Consider the following 24,436-nt stretch of genomic DNA (forward strand, 5'->3'; position numbering starts at 1 on the left):
CAAATTCCTACAAGTTAAAGGTCATACCCCTGGCCCTTTGTTATGCTATTTGGATGGGCTACCAATCACCAGGTTCCAGTTTTGTTCAGTTCCAGCAAGAATATTAAATTGTTTATGCCTTAATGGAGTTATATTTGCCACATACTCCTTTTGTATAGGGGCTGCATCTACAGTGGCTGCCTTGAGCGTACATCAACGAGATATGCAGAGGATCGGTCGATGAAATCTCAGGTTTATGGATCATGTTTGCGACCTCTGACTTATTGATGGTGTTTTTGTATGATCTGTTTCAGATGCAGTACACCCTGTGATGAGACACCGTGTGTGGATCTGCGGACACATGGTGTTCTGTGTGGTCCGCCAAGCCAGGAGGTGCCATTTTGGAAGCCAGCTGGGGCTATCAGATAAGGCCATTGTTGAATGGAAAGAAACATGTCCTGTGGTGGCACAGGCTACTGTCTTTGGCGAAGGCCAGTTTCTGCTCCCTCTTGTTTTGGAGATACATTTGGGAGGCAATGATTTGGTTTTGTTCAAGGGCAGGGCCCTTGTTTGTCAAGCCATTCATGACATGCGGTGCATTCATGAGAGATGGCATTTTGTTATGCTGTTAGAGTTGGCGATGCTGCCACACCGAGTTTGGGGCGGTGGAGGTGATCCACGCCTTTAAAATAGGGCCTATAAAAGGGCCAACAATAAGATCTGCAAGGCTATGAATGGAGGACTGGGTTTCTACCTGGTTCACGATGATATCATGTTGCTTAAGCCTGAGCTCTACTGAGCGGATGGCATCTACGTTTTTGAAGTGGGGAACCAGCTCTTTCTTCGAGATCTGCAAGCAAGGGTTTTGGCTGTTTGGCCAGCCTTGTGGGGGATAGGGGCTAAGCCGACGCTTGCCCCTTATCTGTGGCATAGGCGGGGGGAGATAGATGTTTCGGTGAACACCTCGGCACCCTCCTAAAGGGTGAAGCTAGGTCTCTGGAAATCACGTTTAGGTCTTGCGAGTAAACGTGAAGGGAAAGAGACTTGCCTTGGGGCTGGCTTGAGATTTAAACCCTCACTTAAGTCTGGCGAGTTAAGTGGGGGAGTCTTGGGTTGGCCTTCCGGATGCCGGCCGGGGAGCAACCCAAAGTATGGATTGCCCTTGGGGCACAGGTGTTTTCGCCCTTTGGAAGCTGGGGAATTGGTCTTGGAGCAGACCATCTGCCAGCTGTTCCTACACAAGGTTCTCCCCCCTGGTTTTTTGCAGTTCTCGAAGAAATAAGTTTAAATAAGTTGAGTTAAATAAAGTTGCCCATTTTATAACCCAGTTCTCTGTGTCTGGTCTCATTATTAATGAGTTGGTCAGCAATGCTTCTCCCCAACCATTTGGGCTGGGAGGAGATTTTGCTGGCCTTTCATTAGAGACCAGCATGTTAAAGGAAAACAGCATGCTCTGCTGGCTGTTGGGAGAGGAGGGGGCGGGGTTTAGCTTGCTTGGGGCTTCCCGGCCCAAACTCCTCTCACTTGGCTTCAAACGCTGGCCCACCCTCCCACCTCGACATCAGTGTGAAAATTAATTCTGGTCGCCTCGGGGCCGGGTAGGAATTTTCTCCCCTTTCCAAGGGTTTTTTCGCCTACCCCACACTGTTGGTTGAGGACTTTGACAATTGGCATGGGTGTGGTCATAAATAGGTTCCACGCATAGGCGGGGGGAGATAGATGTTTCGGTGAACACCTCGGCACCCTCCTAAAGGGTGAAGCTAGGTCTCTGGAAATCACGTTTAGGTCTTGCGAGTAAACGTGAAGGGAAAGAGACTTGCCTTGGGGCTGGCTTGAGATTTAAACCCTCACTTAAGTCTGGCGAGTTAAGTGGGGGAGTCTTGGGTTGGCCTTCCGGATGCCGGCCGGGGAGCAACCCAAAGTATGGATTGCCCTTGGGGCACAGGTGTTTTCGCCCTTTGGAAGCTGGGGAATTGGTCTTGGAGCAGACCATCTGCCAGCTGTTCCTACACAAGGTTCTTCCCCCCTGGTTTTTTGCAGTTCTCGAAGAAATAAGTTTAAATAAGTTGAGTTAAATAAAGTTGCCCATTTTATAACCCAGTTCTCTGTGTCTGGTCTCATTATTAATGAGTTGGTCAGCAAAGCAGAGCCAGCTGTCAAAATCAGACTTCAGAATGAATCTAAGTCATGAATTTGCAATTGCTTGCTTCCCTGTTTAAAATGTTTATATACTACCCAAGTGGTAAATGTCCTTATGATGACCTATAAAAATAGGCCTAATTCCAATCGTCAGTCCCAGCTAAAGTGGACTCAGTAAATTCGTTTATGAATAATCTGTCAACATTTACCTAAATCCCATTGATGTAATGGGCCTACTCTTGTTGTGAGTAGAAAAAGATTGTGTGTATGTGTATGTGTGTGTACATGAATATGCACACATATATGTAATTGCACACTTGCACAATAAAAACAAAAATCTAGAGATCCACTAGTGCTGCCAACCTCTTTCCAATAGTCTTCAAATAACCCTCTAACTTGTTGCCCCAGTTGCTGCATGTGAGGATGCTTCCTGGCACATTTGGAGGCGAAACATTTGGAATTACTTTTTTCTGCCCTAATAGTCCATGAACCACATTGGCTTAGAATAACAGAATTATGCAGAATATTGGAACTGTTGGTTTCCTGCCTCGCACCCATGTTCCCAATATAAAGAAACCATTAGAATTCTGATAGGACCAGAAACTAGTTTGCTGAGTCAAATTACTGCTGTCAATGAGAGAATAACCTGACTGTCAAATGTTCAGTTTTGAGAATCTTACCTTAGAAATGGATTCCATGCATCCAAAGAGTGATAGTGAAGTTCCATTTAATGCTTCCTTCTGTTTTGCAGCCTTCAAGGCATTTGTTCTTTGTGCTTCCTTCCTAGCTCTAGTGAGGAGAAAATGTCTCAGTGTACTCCATTCAAAGTATGAATGAATTAATCCAAAAGGCATTCCCTTTATTTGTCTGTGTGAAGCAGAGCACCCAAGATCAGATAAGGGATATTAAATGGCCATCTGAGTCTGACAGCAAAGCACAACTCTGATAGAAGTCCTTGATGCTGCCATTGGTAATACACTATACTTACAGAATAGTAACATCAAGATGATGCCATGACCTATATTTCTTGCAAACCAATTTTCTTTCTTGTAGGGGATGGGGAGAGTCCAACTGCTTTTCAAGTTCCATTTCTGTCAGCTAGAGCATCACCTTATCACACATGTAGCTTTTGTTTTTCCTTCTCTCTATTTTCTCTTTCTATGAGTTCAAAGTATGAATGATCACCAATTTGTTTATGCCATGTGCAATAAGCACGGGAAGTGACTGAAACCACACCAGACTGAGGTTGCTCTGCAGTACCACCATCTTTCATGTTACTTTTCTTTTTTCTGTGTTAAGAAAAATAGCATCACCCCATATTAGAAAGAAAAAGGCAGCCTCCCTTTTGAGTAATTGCAGTTGATCCAGCTGTGATGGGTAATCAGATCTTCTGATGTCACCTGCAGTTGGAGTTAGCCTGTTCTGTGGGTCTCCTGACACTATTATAAGCACAGCTGAAACAGAGGAAGAACTAAACTGACTGGTCTATCACAAAATTGCTCATGAGGTTATGGCTACCACCAAATGTAATCTGTGGGCAATCTTCAGTTGGCTAGTTCAGATTCCAGAGAAGGAGAGGGAAAGAACAGTGAGGGGAACTGACAAGAGAGACAAACAACCAAATATGGGAGAAAACAGACAGTGGGCAAATAGGGGCAGAGAATTCCTGTGGTACATTTTTTATAGTATAGTAAAGTTATAAGAGAAAGTGTCAAAGAACTTGGATTACTGGTATTACAAAACTTGTTGTTGTGTGCCTTTGAGTTGTTTCTGACTTACAGGAACCCTAAGGCAACCTATCATGGGGTTTTCTTGGTAAGGGTTGTTCAGAAGAGTATCTATGGTAAAAAAAACTGGTTGGAAAAGGCACTACCTTTCATAGAGAACAAGCTATGACCTAGATCTCCCATATGGGACACTTGCCCACCCCCAAGCAAGTTTCTTTTCTAGTCCACATAAGCCAAAAGACAAGGGACAGCTATTCCATCTTCCCTTCCTTAACAGATTTTCTGTGGTGAGAAAAGGAAAGAAAAAGTGGTGGGGAGGCATGTGTTACCAATGGACAATGTTTTGAATGCTTAGTATATAATTTTGTGTTTGAGTCAAGACTACTATACAATAATAAACAAAAAATCCTTAAAATGGCCTTTTAAAAATTATTTTTATTAATTTCAACATTTATAATATTGCACATATTTACATTCTATATTCCATTTGACTTTCTTTATATACTACATGCCTGTTCTTCTTTTCTTTTTCTTTTTTACTTTCAGCTTGGCTTCTTGTCAACTTCCTTTCCTCTATCTTCTGAAACAGGCTTTTCATCTTTGATTTTCAGCACCTCCTATTATTGGGTCTTATTTTTCAAAAATTGCAATATCCTTTACAAATCCATATTTCTATTTACTACTTTGTATTTTTATACATTTTTATGATAACAATGTGAAAATAAAACTCTAATCTCACATCTAATGCTTTTTTAAAATGGCTTTTTTGTGCCCCACCTTTGCTCAGTCCAGGTAAAGACCGCAAAACTAGAGCAAGTGTTTGCCTCTTTCTCTTTTAACAGAAATATGGCCTCAGGAAAATTGTTAAAATTACCTTCCCTTCTACCTCGAAACAGATGGAATCCAGACATTTTCCTCTAGATAAAATCTTGACCATTTTTTAAAAAGAACATTTTCTGTTCATGATATTTTCCATAATGTGCACATCCACCTGGATCCCAACTGTGTTTAAGACTGAATGTAAGTTCACAGCCTGCTATCAGCAACACTGATGAACCTTTTCTTCTGCAGCAAGTTCTTAAAATAGTCTAGATATTACAGAAGAAGTAAAATTAGCTGTGAGCATTGGTTAAAGTAATGCAGTACTACTTGGGGAGGGGTGGTGAATAGGCATTGATTTTTGAAATATACTTGAATAACACTATAATGAGAGTGAAATGTTATTGAGTTTGGCTGCATCTTGTGGCTGCATTAAGAGAGGAAACAGGGCTGTCTGAGTTCAGTAGTTTGTGCGCTTGGGTTCAGCCCAGCTTGGTATTACATTGCTATGAAATTTCCCCACTGGCATTTGAGCAATTGAATTTGAGGAAATTAAATGGCAAGGCACATTATTGGCCACAGCATTCTATAACTACAGAAAATGGTTTGCTTTAACCAAATTCCTGAGACTTTTGAATGAGTGAGAGCAATGCAGCCATTTGCATTGTTCTTCCAGTTCAAATCTGTCCCTGAGCAATCATGACTGGAAGCTATATTACCTATGACATGAATTTGGTTTTCATAATTCCTAAATGAGAACCTGTATAGCACTTGCTGGAATGAACCACTTTGGTTGTAGTCTTAAGGGATGTGAAGGAAAGACCAAAGTACTTCAGAGAGTACAGTACTGGCATATGAGAAATAGGACTGAGCTAAAATGTGCTTGCATGTTCTGTCAACATTTTCTAGCTCTGAACGTTCTCATTTTCAGCTAATTTTCAGGATACTTTTCCAGAGATTCTTCCCTCTCTTCATAAAGTGCACCTCAGTCTGAACAAACACATATTTAAGTACATATTAGTATGCAGCTAGTTGGTGACATTAAAAAAAAAAGAACAGGAATCCTGTACCTTTAAAAGTGCATGGGGGTGGGACATTTCACCAGCTGTAGTTTGCATGACAAGCTATACCTGCTGCAATTCCTACTTCATAACTATTAAAGCCCTGTCCTCTTCCTCAGTCATGTGGCTACCTTAACACGCACACACACAAGCATTAAGGCATTGGCAAGTGCATAATGCTACAACCTTATTTTGGATCCAATGTATCAGCAGTTTTTGTCTCAGAAATAACCATCTTCCTCGTAGCAATGATAGCCTTACACAAAGCCACTGTACAATGATATCAATGAGAACAAGGCTGCAGCTACACTGCAGAATTAAGACAGTTTGACAACAAACACTTTAGATATTTAGTACCAATCCCAGGATTCCCTTAGACAGAGCCATGACATCTCAACATGCATAGACATCTTGGAAAATGGCAACAGTGCATGAAGAACATTCTAGTTCTTCAGGAATTGCACAGATTTCCCCCTTCAGATTGCTACCGTTAACATGAACTGGGAATTGGTCATCATATGAGTACCATCACTTCATATAGATAAGGCAATAGTGGGGATAATGCAATTCTCCAAATGCTGTTGGTCTGCAATTCCCAGCAGCCCTGGCTCGCATAGCCAAAGTTTATGGATTCTGGGAGCTGCAGCATTTGAAAAGCTGATTCTGATTTCACTGATTTCCTTTCTTGTTTCCAGGCATGATTTATAGTGTGAGAAACACTGTAACATAAGAGTGAACTTAGAAACCACATACTCCCTATCCACCTTCTTGACAGTGAAGACGAAACCTGGCAGCTCTGCTTTCTGTACTACCAATATGTGAGATATTAGGTGGGCAGGTGCAAAATGACAGAATGGCTGAGCTTAGATACATTACATTTTGACCTAAAACTCCTAGAATCCTTCAGCCAGCATCTTCAGACTTCTCCAAGATCCACAATATCTCCTCAGTGGTGATTCTACTCCCATTACAAGACTCCCTTCTTACTGTCATTGGCTGCTGACACACTGCATAATCAATGCAGTTTGATATTGCTTTAACTACCATGGCTCCAATCTATAGAATTCTGGGGGTTGAAGTTTGTTGTCACACCAGAGCTCTCTGACAGAGTAAGCTAAGTCTCTTACAAAACTACAAATCCCAGAATCCTATAGCATTGAGCCATGACATGACAGTTAAAGTGGTTCCAAACTACACTAATCCTGCAGTCTAGATACAGCTGTTGTACTACTGTTTCGATGGCTATTTTGCTTTCCTTATTGACACTGTAAGCTACCTCAGTTTGTTAAAAATTAAATTTCCATCGTTTTGGTTTCCTCCTACAAAGCCCTAACTGGCCTGAGGCCAGAAAATCTGAAAGAACTCATCATCCCATATGGATTTGCCTGAAATCTGAACTGCAACTCTGTTGCATAACCCAGTACCCTGCAAGGCTAGATTGGTGAGCACTGGGGATTGTAAAGTAAAATAAGGGCTAGGGCTGCTGACCCGCCTTTCATGTTTGTCTGGAAGGGAGAATTTCAACAGGTGTTGTTTGTGTGAACTTGCTGAAATTTTTCTCTTCCACACAACTATTAAAGGGAGGGGAGTCCTCTTTCTTTCTTTTGCTTTTTTAACCTGGCAACCCTAGAACATGGGAAGACTTCTCTGTAGGTCCAGCTGACTGTGGAACTCCTTCTGAAGGAAATCTGGTCTCTCTCCATCTCTTCTGAATTTCTAGCAGGCAGCAAAAGACTATGTTTTTTCAACTGGCCCTTGCTCCTTTAAGCTAGGGGTGGCTGATCTGGCTGTCAGTGGTTTTAAAATTATTTATAGGGAGTAGTTTTAACCTATTTTTAAGAGTTTTCATATATTTAAATTCTCCCATCAGTTGTGCAATGCCTCAGGGGCCCTGGTGAGTTGGAAGGCCATAGATGAATGCAATTATTTAATTAATGAATTAAATCATCATCCTCATCATCAATAATAATGGGTCTAGGTTTTGTGAAACCTCTTGAATCACCCTGAAATTCCACTTTGTGTGCTGAAAACATGGACCTAGATCCTTTTAGTGAGACCTAACTAGAGCAGACCCATTGCAGCTGTTGGTGAATTCTCAGTCAACACATAGATAAATCCCATTGATTAAGTAGGGTCTGCTGTAGTTGGGTCCAACAACAATAAGATTCAGGCCATGTTCTCCTTTGAAAAAAACTTAATGTCGTGCCTAAAATTAGGAAATTCTAGAAGCACTGTACTTCCAAGTGAACATTTCCTAGTCTTAACATCAGAGGTGTAGCTACAATGAAGGTGTATCTTATTCCTAATAATTTGTTTCCCTCTCAATGAAATTTCTAGGTAACTTAATAATATGTCAGCTGAGCATTCAGAAATACAGTTTAAGCATCCGAAGAAAAGGAGCAGGAGAAATTACCAAGGGAATGGAAGGCTCATCCCCACTCCTCCACCCAGCTGCATCCCACCTATCAATCAGACAGTGCTATAGTACGGTATGTATCTATTTTGCCTTTTCCTCTGTGAAAAACTGTTCGATGATGAAAAAAATGGTAGAATGATATGGAACAGTTACCAATATAAGGCCACAACTACTGATCCCTACCCATTAAATTAAGCAGAGTGATTCAGGCCATGTTCTCCTCATCTGAAAGTCAACCCATGTTGCAGTTGCCAATGCTAATTCCCACTGTCTCCCAAAACAGAACAGGAAGAGGGAGGGGGTCTGCAAAAGTTTTAATGCCATCTGCTCCTCTGTGGCAAAAGTCTTCTATCCATGAAAGCTCATGCTAAAATAAAAACCAGTTAATCTTTAAGGTGATGCCGCATTTCTTCCCACCTCCAAATGATGCAGGAGCAGTCTCCTAAGAGCCACAGGAGATTTATTTGTAGCAAAATTCTCTTTATGTTTCTACCAACATTGCTGCCACCACCCACACATTCTCACCAGAGCAGTACATGCATGATGAACTGCCAAAGAGTATATTTATTTGGAGAAAAATCAGACTTTGGGGAAGTTACTCTTTTGGATATCAACTCTAAAATCCCCCCAGCAGCATGGTAAAGAGCCACTCTAGCTGAGGGATTGTGAGAGTTATCACCCAAAAAGTAACACTTCTACACACTGAATTAAAAATGCATACTCACACATGAGGCCAAAACCCTTCTCTCTTGGTTATAGGACACAGCTGTCAAACTGCTGGGCATCAAATATCCAGAATAATGGCCTAATCTTCTCCCTTTCCCTTTCCTCTTCCTTCCTTCTTTGCTTCCTTCTGCTTTATTTGACTTGTGGTATCTAGCTAACCCCATCCAAACTTCATCTGTACCACAGATGAAGCAGTTCACGAAGATTCACCTTTTCAAAATGAAAACCAAGATATGGCATTCTGTCCCTCAATCAGCAAATGCTGTTTGAAGCTTTAAACTGCATCTGCCAAGGGTGGCCCTAACCCGAGACAGACCAATAAAATAATAGGTACTTGTCTCCAGCATATGACAATTTATCCTGAAGTACTGCAGAAGGTTGTCACCCCTTGGAAAGTTAAACAGCAGTGCCAGACTAATTGGTAACTGATGCAGCTGAGCCCTGCAATGGATTGGCTAACCGTTGGGAGAACATAAAGAGAAGGGTGGGAACTAAACAACTGAACAACAACTGATGACATTTATCAGCCACCAACAATTACCAGAAGTTAACTCTGGGGCTATACAGACTTCCCCAAAGGAGCAGTCTGCAGCTGGCCGGATTGGGGCCGCAGCAACCTCATGCCATGGCCCCAATCCGGACTTTGGAGGGTGCAAATGCGGCTCCTTTTTGCACCCTTCAAAGGGCACCATAGCTGCGGCGGCATGCCTCTATGGCGCACCTTCAGCGCTCTGTCATTTGGATACAGCACCAGAGTAGCATCATGATGGTGCATGCTGTCTGAGGGTGGTGCGTGCAGTCATGGCACCCTGGGGGCAGAGTTAGGGCAAGCATCGTCCAGATGCTGCACCCTGACTCCGCCAACAGGCCAGCCTTTTGGGCTGGTCTGTACAGGCCCTCTGACTATTTTTCTTGTCATAATCACAGTACAAGTTAAAAAAATTGCCTTTTTGATTGTGCCTATAACTGCTATGTAGACACTGGAAGAGTTACATTTTCACCTGTAATTTCTAGAATTATCCAACCAGGACAGACACCAGCACCTACTGGTCTGCACCCCCAAAACACTTCTAAATCTGGTTTAAGAGCAAACACCCTTTGTCCTATGATGGTCTTTAGACTGTACAACCAGGAGCCCTTTCAAACAACAAACTAACTTTTCTACAATCTGCCCAGCCCTAAGTATTATGATATCATAATGTCTAATCTATATAATTTTATAAAATGTACCTTTTCAGTACTGCCAGTACTAATGACCTTCAACTTTATGTATTCCACTGAGTAAACTTCCACTAGTGTTTGTTTTACATTAGTTTTGTCAACATTAGCACTAGTCTTCATACATGCCCTGAATTTCTAAATCTGTCTAAATGGTTTGGCCTGTGTGCGTACGCACACATGTACTTCTGGGCATGCTTTAAGGTCATCAGGTATAATGCCTTCTATAGGATTACCTTTGTATAATACTGCTATGTGAAAAGATGGAAGAATATAAAGTTCTGACTGAGTCATTCAGTTGCCATCTGGGAGCAAATTAAGCAACAGCAAAAAGTTAGCTAAGCACCTCAGGAGCCAAGAGATGGATAAATTGCAGAGAAAGCTCTAAGAGGGAAAAGATACCAACCCTTTATAAATATACTAAGTCAGAGGCAGAAACAGAATCCTGGCATAGAAAGAGTGCGGGTTGGAGGAATAAATAACATTTTATTGACTTATTTTTATGATTGTTTATTTGTTCTTCCACCAAGCAGCTCAGGGAGACGTACCTAGTTCTTTCCTTCTCTCACTTTTATCCTCACAACAGCCCTAAAAGAGTGGGTTGTGTGGACTCAACTAATGCAATTTGACACCACTTTAACTGTCATGGCTTCATTTCGTGGAATCCTGGGATATGTACTTTGTTGTGTTACTAGAGCTCTTTGACAGAGCAAGGTAAATATCTCATAAAACTACAAATCCCACAATTCTATAGCTTTGAGCATGGCAGTTAAAGCAGTGTCAAATTGTATTAATTCTGCAGTGTAGATGCAGCCTAAGTGGGGGCTTGGACCTGTGTCTCCCCAGTCTCAGTCTGACATTGTGCTAGAGGTGTAGGGAATAATTGCAAATTGTCCTATCCTCATCAATGAAGGGTGTGTCAACACATCAACTGCTGTGAGATTTTTCACAATGAAAGGCATTTTTTGGTGGAAAAACATGTTTGCACATCACTATCATCACCACTCCCCTTTTGCATAAAAACAATGCCATAAAACCCCACCAAAAAAATCTTTGTTCATACTCTAGTTGGGACTAGCAATTTTATATAGGTATGGCACAAAGAAAACAGTGTTCAGTACTCAGAATATTTATTCCACAAAACTTTGCACTGAAGGCACTGTTTTCAGATCGAAAAACTTTTCATATTTTGGGGAGCCAAATTAATTCTTCACAAAAATTCCCTCATATGTGAAAAGTCTTTGAAAATGTTGCAAAACTGTTCATATTCTCACCCAGTTTGGGAGGAGGGACGTTTGCAATTCTTCACTTTTGTGGGAGAGAACAAGAAAAGGGAAAGTTTCTATCCCTACCTAAAACCAATGAGTTGAATAGATCTATTTAATAATGTAATTTTCCTAAGCATTGGCTTATCATTCACTAGTTGATGCATTGGGTCTATTCCATGGAGACTATCACACAGAGAAAATCAGGGGATTAAAAAGGCATTTTCCTGGGAAAGTTGTGTGATTGCAGTGAAGATTTTCAGACGACATTGCAATCTAAGAGGACTTATCCCAAGAACCAGAAATGCTTCAGCAACAAAGCATTCATGGGATTTCCCCGTGAATGGTTTGTTGCTGGAGCATTCCTGTTTTTTCCTGGGATAACTTAGATTGCAACGTCATCTGAAAATCTTCACCACAATCGCGTGACTTTCTTGTGAAAATGCCTTTTTAACCCCTGATTTCCCCCCATGTGATAGTGTCCTATGTGAGACTAACAATGGGAATTAGGCCTGTGTGGTTACTGTGCTGAAAGCCAGCATTGTATAATGGTCCCAGTGTTTGACTAAACTTGATAGATCAGGATTTGAATAACCTCAGAGACATGGAAATTCAGTGGGTGACCTTAGGCAATCATGTTCTCATTCTAAGAGGAAGGCAATGACAAATCTCCTCTGAAAAATCTTGCAAATAGAACCTTAAGACAGGTCCTCCATAACATGAAGGGACATAACAACATAAGAACAATTACAGTTGGCCCTCTTTTTTCCCAGACTTGGAGTCTGCGTCCCTTGGAAATACGTAAGGGGCAAATGAAGGGTGACACAATGGGGTGTATGCCCAAGGCACATGTGCAGCGGCATGCGCAGGAGTGCACCACCATTGGTGTCAATAGGGGCTCCATTATCATTGATTTTCCATTTTTGTGGGGGGTCTGAAATGGATCCCACATGAGAACAGACTGTATATGATATACCAGCTTTCAAATTGCATGCTTACTTTGAAATGTAGATAGCAATAGAAAGAGTTAGTTTTGTAAAGGTTGTCTAGCTTATTTACCTGCAGGTGGCTGTCTTTCCATTTCCATCTCTGGCAAACACACATCCCATTTCCCCATAAATATTATAGCTCACAAATAGTACATAAAATTATTATATTGATCCTGTCTTATACAAGATAAAATACCAGCTACATCAGTCATACATACGACAAAGTGTAATTCCAGAAAAAGAAATACAGCACTAAATAATATAAGGGTTCTGTGTGAGTAATCACAAAAGAACTGGTTGAACTACAAGTGCTTGCTCCTGATTTCATAGTAGTTTTTGCTCCAGATGTTCTACATCCAGTGGATTTCTCCAAAGATCAGAGCTCTTTCTGTACATTCTTCTTTAGTTCATTTTTTGTTTGTTTAAAACAGTTTCAGCCCAATGCTTCATCTTCATCTTCTCATATGTTGTTTATTTATTTGATTACTATTCCATCTTTTGCCCAAATGGGACTCAAAGTGGCTTACAATAGATGTTAAAACAACTAAAATAGTATGGAATACAAATGTTTAAAAGGTGTTCAATCAACAATCTAATTAAAATGCTACTTTTACAACAATAACTTAAATCACAATTAAAAACACATGAAATACATACGTACAGTAGTCCCCCGGACTTAGCATTCATGGTTTTGATTGTTAAGCCCACTGGTGTGCACTCCTCCCCCCCTCGGGCTTTTCTCCATGAAGGAATAAAAGTCCAGGAGGAAAGCAGCAGCCAGGAAAAGGGTGCACCTCCTCCTCTTCCCCTCCTGTCCCTTTAGCCAGCTCTGGAAAGGGACCAAAGGATGGAGGAATGGGGAGAAAAAGGCGTGCACCTGTTTATCCTCATCCCCTCACCCCTCTGGTCCCTTTAACTAACTCCCAGAGCCAGTTAAAGGTAGGGGAGGGCAGGGGAAGAGCTGGGGGAGCTCCCTCTGGCCCCTCCCATGCCTCGGATAGCTGTCCCAGGCATCAGAGGGAAGGGCTTACTTTATTCATGAATTTTTCATATTCACAGGGTTCCTGTTCCCCTAACCCCCATGAATCCGGAGGGACAACTTTATTTTTATAAAACACACCTAGTTTTATGGTCCTTTACCCTAATCGGTTAAGGCTAATAGTCCACTGAAACAGGAAGGTCTCTGAAGGGAGTTCCATAGCCTAGGACTGGTGGCTACGAGGATGGCTTTCTCCTGTGTCCTCACCCGATGAGCCGGGAAGGTTGTAGGAAAGAGAAAAAGCCCCCCCCCCCCCCTGGAGATCATAATACAATTTGTTTATACAGGGGACCCATTCCAGACTTCCTCGCGTAAAACCAATACCGCCTATGTTCGAGCCCCATTTAAATGAATGGGGCTTGTTCACGTGGTGGTGCAGCGGCGTGGCGGTCCATGCATGCCATGGGCATGCTCCCCATTCATCCCTATGGGATGGACCGCCCCTTCCTCTCCGTGCGGCAGGTGCACTCTATTCAGACAGTATTATGGGAGATGAAAGCTTTCAGATAGTCTGGGCCTAAGCTGTTTAAGTCTTTATAGGCCAAAACCAGCTCTTTGAATTGTGCTCAGAAATGGACTAGCTGACAGTGAAGCTACCCTCTTTCCCCGAAAATAAGACATACCTATAAAATAAGCTGTAGCAGGATTTCTAAGCATTTGCACAATATAAGCCATACTCTGAAAATAAGACATAGTAAAAAGAGTCCTCTTTTACTCTGAATCAGGGTGAAAATGTCAGAGAATCTCCTGGGCACATGCACTGTGTGCCAATGCAGGGGCAGCAGGAGAAGTGTTATTGGGCAAACAAGCCATGGACCTCTTCCTGCCCAGATATTCCAATACCCCACCACAACACTTTTATTTTCAGGTTCACATAGCTCAAGTGCATATTTGGACAACAATACCATCAGTAGAGTGCATCAATAGGATGGCCATTGCCCCCACAAGCTGTGGGAAAAGAGAGAGGGAGGTCTCGTGGAGAGTGTATGAACAGTACTGCCAGTATTGGTCCATTGTGGGTAACAGCTGCACAGACAGCTTGTCCTTCTCATGGAAGGACCCACAGTAAGCCACATTTTCCCGTCAGTGTGGACACTGCCTAGGATATAATCTAAGTATGTGTTATCATGGCCATATCTAGGTTTACAAGCAAAGGGTGCAGCTGGCACACTAGTTTTAATGGTGCAAGGGCATTCCTGACTTCAGAAACCTGATCCTCCAGGTTCAGGGACACATCCAAGAGTACACTCAAGCTACAAATCTGAGATTTCAAAGTAGTATAACCCTGTCCAGCATGTGTTGAATCCCAGTTCCCTGAACTGCCTTCTGACTACCCAGGAGCAATTCTTTTTTATCTTTATTAAGCATCACTTTGTTTGCCCTCATCTAGTCCATTATTGACAACCGAAACTGGTTTAGTACTGAGCCCAATGAGTTGGGTTCAGGTTCTGCTTTCTGTGAGCAAAAGGGCTATGCTCACTGAAGGTGACACTCCCAAATTTGTGAGTCAAACCATAGGCATTCCGTTCAAACCACAGCCACCCCATTCTCCATGTAACATTTTTGGCCTGCAGAAACTTCATGAGGAAAGAGGTTGAGGAAGCCTTCTTCCACCAGCCCAGCTGTATGCACCTAAATGTGTATTCAATCCATTATTATTTTTATTTTTAAAAAAGCAATTAAATCTAAATGTATATAAATGCTTTAGTACTCAATTCTTCTTTTACTGTATCCAGTTGAAGCATAATCCACCTTTATTCTTTTCTATAAGTGGCATTTACACTACAGCCAGGTTGCCTAGTGGTGTTGTTGGTGTTGGTGTGCCTTGTTTTTGATTTATGGTGACCCATAAAGATGAACCCTCATGGGGTTTTCATATCAAGATTTGTTCAGAAGGGATTTGCTTTTGACTTCCTCTGAGGCTGAGAGAGTGTGACTTGCCGAAGGTCAACCAGTGGGTTTTGATGGCTGACTTGGGATTTGAACCCTTGTCTCCAGAGTCATAGTCCAATGTTCACACCACTACACCATGCTGGCTCTCTGTCTAATATATGCAACATCAATTCAGTGGAACATAGGACATGACTCATGAACTAAACAATGGTGCAAATAATTTCTTCTGTAAAAAAAGCCAGCCCTATTACTTTAAGCCAGAAGTGGGAATCAGTGTCCTGAAAGCTACAAGCAGCTCTTAGGAGGGACAGTACAGCCCTCAGAATCTCACTGACTCCCAAGCACCCAGCACCTTCCCAAAAAATTCAGCCAACCCCCCCCCCCACACACACACACACACACTTGAAACAGGCAGACTCTCCTGCACTCAAATGCCCTAAAAGTCAACCAGGAATGACGGAACATCACTTCTCATCGAAATTGTGGTCTCAACAATATAACTGCAGCTCTCTGTGGAACTCGGGACTCCACAGCATGCCTAACCCTGCTTTAAACTTCAGTATTTTAACTGAAGCAGTTCTAAAATGCTAGGATCTAAAAGTGAAATATCTAACATTTTCTCCTTTTCTGTTCTCAGTTTGAATGCAATTACACACCTAGAACATCTGCTCTTTGTTTCTTATTTAGTCTTTGTAATGCTTGAATATATTAAATGTGTATGTCTGTCCTTGATGTAAAATTAAAATGCTTCTGACTGTTAATGCATTAGTATTAAATTCTTGTTTTATTGCATCCAACTGAAGCATAATCCACCTTTACTCTTTCCTTGTAAAGGTGACATTCACACTACAAGCCAAGTTGACTACTATATGGGAAGATAAATACAATGGGACATGACACATGAGCTCAGCTCAGATCACTTGCTTTGCACTTGCTTTGCCTGCCTTATTTACACACACTTTTTAACTTTATCTCATAGATGGACTAGGCACAATATCTATAAGTAATTACTATCTAAAGAAGAGCATGAAACTAACAAGGTCACACAAACAGTATAAAGTGCAATGCGCTCTAACACTGAAATATGCTTTTTTTAAAAAAAGCTTTAGTATCTCTGTTCTGCAGATAACATTTCCTCTGTACAGGATAGCCCATGTCATTGTTAAATAACTCCTAGCTACTATTTCTTAGTCCCTACTTCTAGATACCAGACACATTATTTGGCTTGGACCAAGATTTTTCAGTAGAAATAGAAATAGAGTATCTTACCACCTGAAACATTGGAGCTTATTGTACGGGCCCGGGGGTACAGGCCCAGCGCAAAACAGAAGGGGTGGGAAAAGAACAGAATGGGGATATCACCCATTTTACCACACGGGATAACGCTGCCGATGCCATCAATCCATTCCCCATCCGTCCCACAGGAGACAATTTTCAAGAACGATTCTGAACAGTTCTTGAAAATCGCCTCCTGTGGGATGGTTGGGGAACGGATTGGCAACTTCCAGCTGCACCAGCGGTGTTCTCGTAGCGTTCCCTCGTGTGGTAAAATAGGTGATATTCCTGTTCCCTTCCCACCCCCTTCCGTTCCATGCCGGGCCCATTCCCCAGGGCCCGTGCGATAAGCTTCATTATTTTCAAGCCTCGTAACCATTTTAAAGTCATTGTTTTCCTCATTAGTTATAATACAACCTGTACAAGAGAGTTTTCCACAGGGTTCTGCCCATGGTTTAATGGCTCATCTAGATTTTAGTTTCTCTAGTTCATGCATATCAGGCTGATAGTAAATATATCACCACCTACTACAACATACTAGCTGATCATTTTTAAATGATGAAAAAGGAATTATACATTAATGATTTCCCTCTTGGGATCCAATCCTGTTATTTTAAGCAGAGATGCTCGGTTGTACTGTAATCAATAAAATTTTCCAAGCAAAAGTGGTTGGGATTAGGGTAATAGCTATCTTCCACATGCTAAGCTTTAGGGTGCATTATCAAGTTTGGAGGTGGATCTGCCTGTAATAGTTTTTTTATGAATTAGAAAAGAATACTTTCCCATACTCCACCCCACTGATTGTTTTTAAGTTGCATATGAAATCTCTTGTGCCATTCTGCAATATCTAATGATCAACAAGATCAGGTATACAGACAAAGGAACAGCATGCAGCAAGCACACCTATTTACTGAGTTCAAACAATTCTTTCATGACTGCAGAGATACATTAACATTGGTCATCAAACAAGCAGCAGGGGAGAATTTGTGTCATGTAAAATGTTGTGTAGACCAGCTCTCATTCTCAAACACAGCATCTTCTCCCAGTATGAAGTAACCTTTCTGTGTCTAACTACCCCTGCAGTACACATAGATGAGCCAGTAAATGGACAAACACATCAAAGATCCTCAAAATGTCACAATTAACCTTTGGCTGTGGTTATTGTGCACATGAAATTATATATAACAGAACTATTGTTTATGCAAACGGACTATGAAAATTTAGAAATCTGGTCTAGAGTCTTTTTCAATCCTTTAAAAAACAATAACACACACACACAGCTGGGCAGTGTGGTGTTTAAAATGAAACACTTGTGTTAAGAACACAAGAACCCCTCTGGGTGAGATTGAAGGACTATCTGAGCTAACATCCTGCTTCACAGAGTGGCCAAACAGATGCCTCTGGGAAGCCCACAGCCTTCTGTCTCTACTGCTGCCTTAATATTCAAAGGCTTGCATGATGCTTGATCAGTATAAATCTAAAACACCCAGTTACATGGTTTCACTACACCATCATTCTACTGACTGCCAACCAACCATGTATCTGCTAGTATGCCTGCCTGTTGTTCCATGGTGCAATGGAGAATATGCAGTACATATTTGTTTCTGCAGTCCCTCAAATAAAGTGGTACATTCAAGGCACTGGTGAGCAGTTAGGCATGATGCAAAGATGTGCAATTCTGCCATTGGACTCCTGTTGGTTAATTCCAGTTAGACCAGAACTCCTGAGGGCTTTATCACACCAGGTTCGTAAAGCACGCAAATAGTGTTTGTGTAGGAAACACAAACATACTTGGGCAAGGACAGTAATTATCACACAGCTTTTCAAAAGTGCAATGGTGCTGCTTCTGTCTTGACCTCTGCCTTCTGCACACTGGCCTCCATAGGCCGACCTCCCTACTCTACCTTACCCCCTTCCCAGCATGCATTTAAATCTGTACTTTTTAATTTTATTTTTTAGCACAACTGTATGAACATGGCAATCCAATAGATAGATAGATAGATAGATAGATAGATAGATAGATAGATAGATACCAGTAGAGGAGAAAAATAGCCTACTTGGGAGCAGGGGGAGAGGTGGAGAGCAACATAATAATGTCCACTTGCACCATGTAACTGCCTCCATATCAGAACTACTGGAGGAGGAATTTATCACACATCAATCAAAGAGCAAAAGCAACAGGACTGGGAGGCACTGATGGGTTTTGCTCATCAATGAGAAAGAGCACTCCAGTGACAGATTCACTATAGATCAGCTTCTGGGCAGATACTGTATCATGTGATAATGGCTGCCATCCTGCTCTAATTCCATTTTTCAAGCCTCATGTGATAAAGCCCTTAACTGCTGAATGGTGAGTCAACATGTAGGTAAATTCACTTGATTCAGTAGTTCTAGTCTAGTTGAGACTAACAGGATTAAAGCTTTTAATGGCTTCTAATTCCACTGATAGTTCGCTTATATTTTGTATATATTGGTATGAAAATAGATAGATAGATAGATAGATAGATAGATAGATAGATAGATAGATAGATAGATGGTTGTGTGGTGTGTATTTTTAGCTGCATCTGTTTTAACTCTGTAAGCTGCTTTGAGGCAAGATCATACTAACAGTAACAACAACAACATTAATGCAATGATGAACTGAATACATCTATTGCAAACAAAAAGGGACTTATACATTTGTCCAACAACTGATTTCCAGCCACTGTCTCTGATCCACTAAATGCAGCACATTTCTCCATAATTGTTATGTAATTAGCACATGCGTACTAAACACATTCCAGGCAGGACTATTCTGTACCCAAAATTCGTATATTGCAGATGAACTTTGGAAGAGAATGGCAATAATATCAGTCAAGGTGAGAAGCATCCCTCCTCTCCCAAACACATGTGAGATTTAAATGGTTCTTGTCACTTTTTGATACGATATAGGGTACAGATGGGCAAAGTGTTTTGCACCCCACAAACCCCTTGACCCATCCTTTCTCTGCTTTTTTTTTAAAAAAGATAAATTTCTAATTCTGGAAGAGTACAGAAACAATTCAGTGTTTACATACTGTATATATTCATGTATAAGTCTAGAAATTTTAGTCAAAAAATTGACCCAAAAAACCTAAGTTGACTACTCCACAGGTCAATGTAAGTACTATATTTTAACTCTTATAAAAGAAAGCAACCATCCCCCAGTGAAAGCCAAGAGTGCAATCTGACCCCCTTTTATTCTCTCATCCATTAAGCCTTTAGTGTGTACACAAACTGAATTTTTGTAAGTTCTTCGGCATTGTTTTCCTTTGTTTCATCCTTTAGATCCTTTGTTATATGACCATATGTTTTACCCTCAACTTATCCACAAATCATATCAAAATCCATAATTTGGCCCCCAAAACCTGCCCTCGACTTATACATGACATCAACTTATTATGAGTATACATGGTACTACCCTGCACTCTTTAGCATTAACAATTAGCCATTAATATTTAGCATTAACAATGAGCCATTTATAAAAACCCAACATGGATAGTTGTGGTTTTTAACATTTTTAGCAGTCCATGTGACTTCTTGGGTACACCTAAGTTACCTACTCTTCATATAGGTTAATGCCTGGTTTTTATTCTTGCAAGAAGAAGTGTGGAGTTAGTATCAGTAATACAAACAACTCACCCAGACAGGGTAGACCTGACTTTTTCACTACAAACCTGAGTGTGTGGAAAGCCACTTTAAACCTCTGATCTGAAAATGTTCAATCACAGTCTCCTGAGCCAGATGTAAAACCAGTTTAACTTAAACCAAACCAGATGTAAACTTCATCAGACCTATGCCATTTGTCTACAGCTTTTGCTATCTCATATGCAACTCAACAACACATTATATTTATTGATCTGAGTACATTCCTCCTCAACAATGCAGCACAGTGTATACCACTGTGCATTGTAAATGCTCAAGAAGAATCACTAAAAGGGGGAAAGAGGTCTCTGTGTCACCATTAAGAAAAAAGGAACGCATAAATTATGCAAAGCAATATGATTACTGCTTGGGTTTCCCTTTAGATAAGTAGGGCAGGATAAGGAAAGCCTTGAACACAGAGAACGCCTGCCATATATGTGTCAAGAGAGCCGTAGAACCTCAGGGTGAAATGCACACTGATCAAAGTAATCTACTCTGAAGGAAAGCAAAGCATTCATTCCAACCTTAATTCAATCTCAGTCAAAAAATGCTAAACCCAGTTCTGACCATTAATTCTTCCACAAAAATCTAGCATCTTTCCCTCCAGGATCTTTTTTTTTAAAGCCTAACTAAAAATATTAAATAGTATCCAAGTCAGCCAATGCACAACTGGGATAATTACATTATTTTCCCCACAATTCCTTTGGGCAACAATCAAATTAATTTAATTTCAATTTCCTTCAAAGAGAAAAAACACCCTTAGCTCTGGTGATAGGAATTTGTTCTCAGCATTCCACCATAGTGGTAAATGCATTATGATAAGCATTCCTTAAAACGTCAGTTCCTATAGCCTTTATCTTATAATGGGTACTTATATACTTACTTCAGAAAGAATCAAAGGAGTACTTGTGTCTTAAGCAGCTTAGAAAGTGGTTATGTTTTTTTAAGATTTAAAAGGAAGGCACAAAACCTGTCTATTCAGAACTGTAACACAATAGAGAACCAACACAGTGTAGTGATTAGAATTTCAGACCAGTAGGGATGGAAAGAGTAGTTGAAAATATCCAATATAATATCCAAATAAAAGTAAAAAAAAAAAAATGATTTTCTGAGTGTTGGGAAAAACTGGGCAAACAAGATTCTTTGCACTTTAGGACTTATTCTGCAGGAAACGTCATGTGTCTTATTGCCCAGAAAATGTGACTTCCCCAACAGAAAATAACATTTCTGTGCAGATAATCACATTTCTGCAAAGAAAATATTGTTTTCTGCACATAAAATATTTTCTGTGCCAAAAAAAAAATCCCATGTAACTTTTCTTTTTCTTTTCAGAGTCCTGAACTATGAATAGTGGCCTTCCGATATTGGAAAGGAAAATGGTTCAATAATTCATTTTTTCCAAGAATGAAAATTGCAGAGATTTGCATCCCCTTGTATTTGGGAGATCCAGGTTCATGTCCCTATGCAGATATCAAACTGATCGCCTTGGACCAGTCATACTGTTTCTGCCTGATCTACCTCACAGGGACATTGTGAGGCTAAAGTCTTGAAGAGAACTCATGCATGCTACCTTGAGCTGCCTTGGATAAAATGAAGGATATAAATATAAATGAACAAATAAACAGCACATTGTCTGTATCCTACATTATCATAATGTTCAAACTAAAGAGTAATAGAATCTTTCTATTTACAAAGTGTGATGATTCTTTAAGACAAACTGGGTGCAGCATTTAGAACATGTCTGGTTCTTACTTGCTTCATTTTTGTTTACCATGGGGAAGGGTTAGGCTGCTCTTGCTTGATACATGGCTCTTGGAGGGATTTATCCCACTCTTTTATCTCGTATAGGCTCAGATGAAAAGCTGCCAATAGCAATAGCAATAATTTTCTTCCTAAAGCAAATTTCAGCTTTCAGGGGAGCAGGCTACAATTATAGTGAAAGCAAAGTGTTAATTTTTTTTCTCCCTCTATACTTTGTTTCTGATCCAGATTGGAAGCTTCTTCCCCATTGTTGTGAGAACAAAATTAAGAATGCAAGGTCCATTCATATACTTAAAGTCAGATCCAGTTTGGCCCTCAAAGATGCCCTAGGAGAAGCAGGGTGGTTTTCTGATTAATTTTGTTTGCTGGAATATCTCTGTCCTGGGACATAATACCCCACTGACAAACCCACAAAGAATCCTATAATATCAGGAAAACTTGCTTAGAGATGCAGCGTCTCAAGATTATGGAACTGAACTGTTTCTAAATCAAGAGACGTTAACTGAATGCAATCAGCTAGGTAACAAAAATAGTTATACCTTCTCTAAGATCATTGGGATCATTGTATTCTACCACAATGAAACAAAAGCTCACATATCTATATATTTTCTTAGGTAAATTTCCATTGCCCTATTTTTTATATAGATTCATATGCACAGCCACAGAAAGAAAAGTTTAGGGAAGCATTCTGTCCTTCAAAATCGGTCGGCTAAGCACGGCAGGGGGATGGGTGGTAGTCACCTGGCAGCATTGGTGACATTTTTGTATGTGATAGCACCTGTTTTCACCTGTTCAAGCCCATTCCCAGCCTGTGCCCAGATCAGGCAAAAAATGACATGTGATAATCTTCTTGGTCTCTAATTTAGTCACTGAATTTAGATTTGATTTGGACTTTGATTCTGTTTTCAAACCAAAGTGTGCCTGAATAATGTCAATACATAAGGAATTCATTAATATGCTTATTGTGCTTATTGTCTCCATTCTTGACCTCCACATAACCCTTGTGCACACATAACATCTCTCTGACAAAAGGTAGCTCCCTTGTCATGAATCAAAAGATCATTCTATGATACAGTCAGCCCTCCATGTATGCTCCAGATCAGTGGATTCATTCAACCACAAAATAAAAAGGAGCAAATGCACAAGATGTGAGGCTGGAGAAAGACTGAGGATCTGTAAAATGGCAGGAATCCAAGTGTAGTGTTCAGTGCAAATCCACACCTTCTTCTATTTCACAGATCCTTAGTATCACTCCAGCCTTGCATCTCATTCATTTACTAAATAATACAGTATATATAGCATTTATTTACATAGCCTTTACATTGTATCAGATGTAAAATGTAATCTAGGGATTATGCAAACTAAGTATGAATTGGGTGTGTACATTTTTGTTTTTGTTTTTTACAAATTTTATTTTATATTTTATATAAGGGACTTGATCATCTGTGGAATTAAAATCCAAGCAGAGTCCTGCAAGCAATCCCTCATGGATACAGAGGGAGGACTGTAATTCACTTATGTATGCATACTTAGTTTAGACTTTCATGAAGAAGGATCAGGAGATTAAGCCAGCATGAACACGCTCACACCAACCATGAGTTTAGTGAACATGTGAGGCAAGAAATATCAGATTCAACTATATAGTCATTCTAGACATTTTTGTACCGCTCTGGGTTTTGATCTAGTAATAATTCTTGCCTGCTAATATGAGGTGCACTAACACTGCACAGTTTTAACAGTTTGATACCACTTTAAGTGTTGTGACTCCATTTTATGGAGTCCTGGGATTTGAGGTGGGGAGAGTTAGGCCCTGTACAGACCGGCAAAAAGCACCGGCCTGTGGATGAGGTGAGGGCTGAGCATCTGCACACTCAAAGCCCTACTGCCACCAACAGAGTGTCATTGTTGCACACGCTGGTCTACACAGGTGCACCATGATGATGTACCTCCAACGCAGCACCCAAACAGCACAGCTTGGAACAGGTGTCATCATGGTGCGCTGCCATGTCTATGAAGGTTATCGCATGGGGGCAAAACCGTCCCCTGATGTGTTCTAACGAGCACGAGCGTGGGCGTGCACGGAGCGTGATGGGAACCCGATGGGGCCCAGAACGCTAGTTTACCGCACGGTGGAACGCCGCCGCTGCCGCCAGCGTTCCCATCAGGTTCCCGATGTGTTCCACGAGGCGCCATTTCTGGGAACAGTTTCAAAAGCGTTCCCAGAAATGGTGCCTCCTGGAACACATCGGGAACCCGATGGGAATGCCAGTGACAGTGGCAGCATTCTACCGTGCGGTAAACTAGCGTTCTGGGCCCCATCGGGTTCCCATCACGCTCCGTGCGCGCCCGTGCTCGTTAGAACACATCAGGGGACGGTTTTGCCCCCATGCGATAACCTATTCAGACACCCCTTCCAGGGAGCAAGAAGAAGCCACTTTTGGAGGCTGCTGCATGCAGTTGCCGCAG

At 41.1% G+C, this 24,436-nt stretch overlaps 1 protein-coding gene and 1 long non-coding RNA gene across 10 annotated transcripts in view; one reads left to right on the forward strand and one right to left on the reverse strand.

Annotated features, from left to right (window-relative positions):
• DAB1 (DAB adaptor protein 1) overlaps nt 1-24,436 on the reverse strand; it is an 831,182-nt gene that overhangs the window by 800,266 nt on the left and 6,480 nt on the right. The gene's annotated exons all lie outside the window — the stretch shown is intronic.
• Nucleotides 2,021-22,898, forward strand: LOC149316346 (uncharacterized). 3 transcript variants are annotated; one of them, XR_016280468.1, is made up of 5 exons: nt 2,021-3,088; nt 4,688-4,865; nt 6,421-6,555; nt 8,063-8,214; nt 21,542-22,898. It is a non-coding gene; the product is annotated as an uncharacterized LOC149316346 (long non-coding RNA). The 3 variants fall into 3 exon arrangements; XR_016280467.1 differs by having other exon boundaries at nt 4,688-6,555; XR_016280469.1 differs by lacking the exon at nt 4,688-4,865.

This window comes from Sceloporus occidentalis, unplaced genomic scaffold (assembly GCF_023333645.1).
Source record: "Sceloporus occidentalis isolate IW3139 unplaced genomic scaffold, rSceOcc1.0.p SCAF_3, whole genome shotgun sequence".
NCBI classification, from domain to species: Eukaryota; Metazoa; Chordata; class Lepidosauria; order Squamata; family Phrynosomatidae; genus Sceloporus; species Sceloporus occidentalis.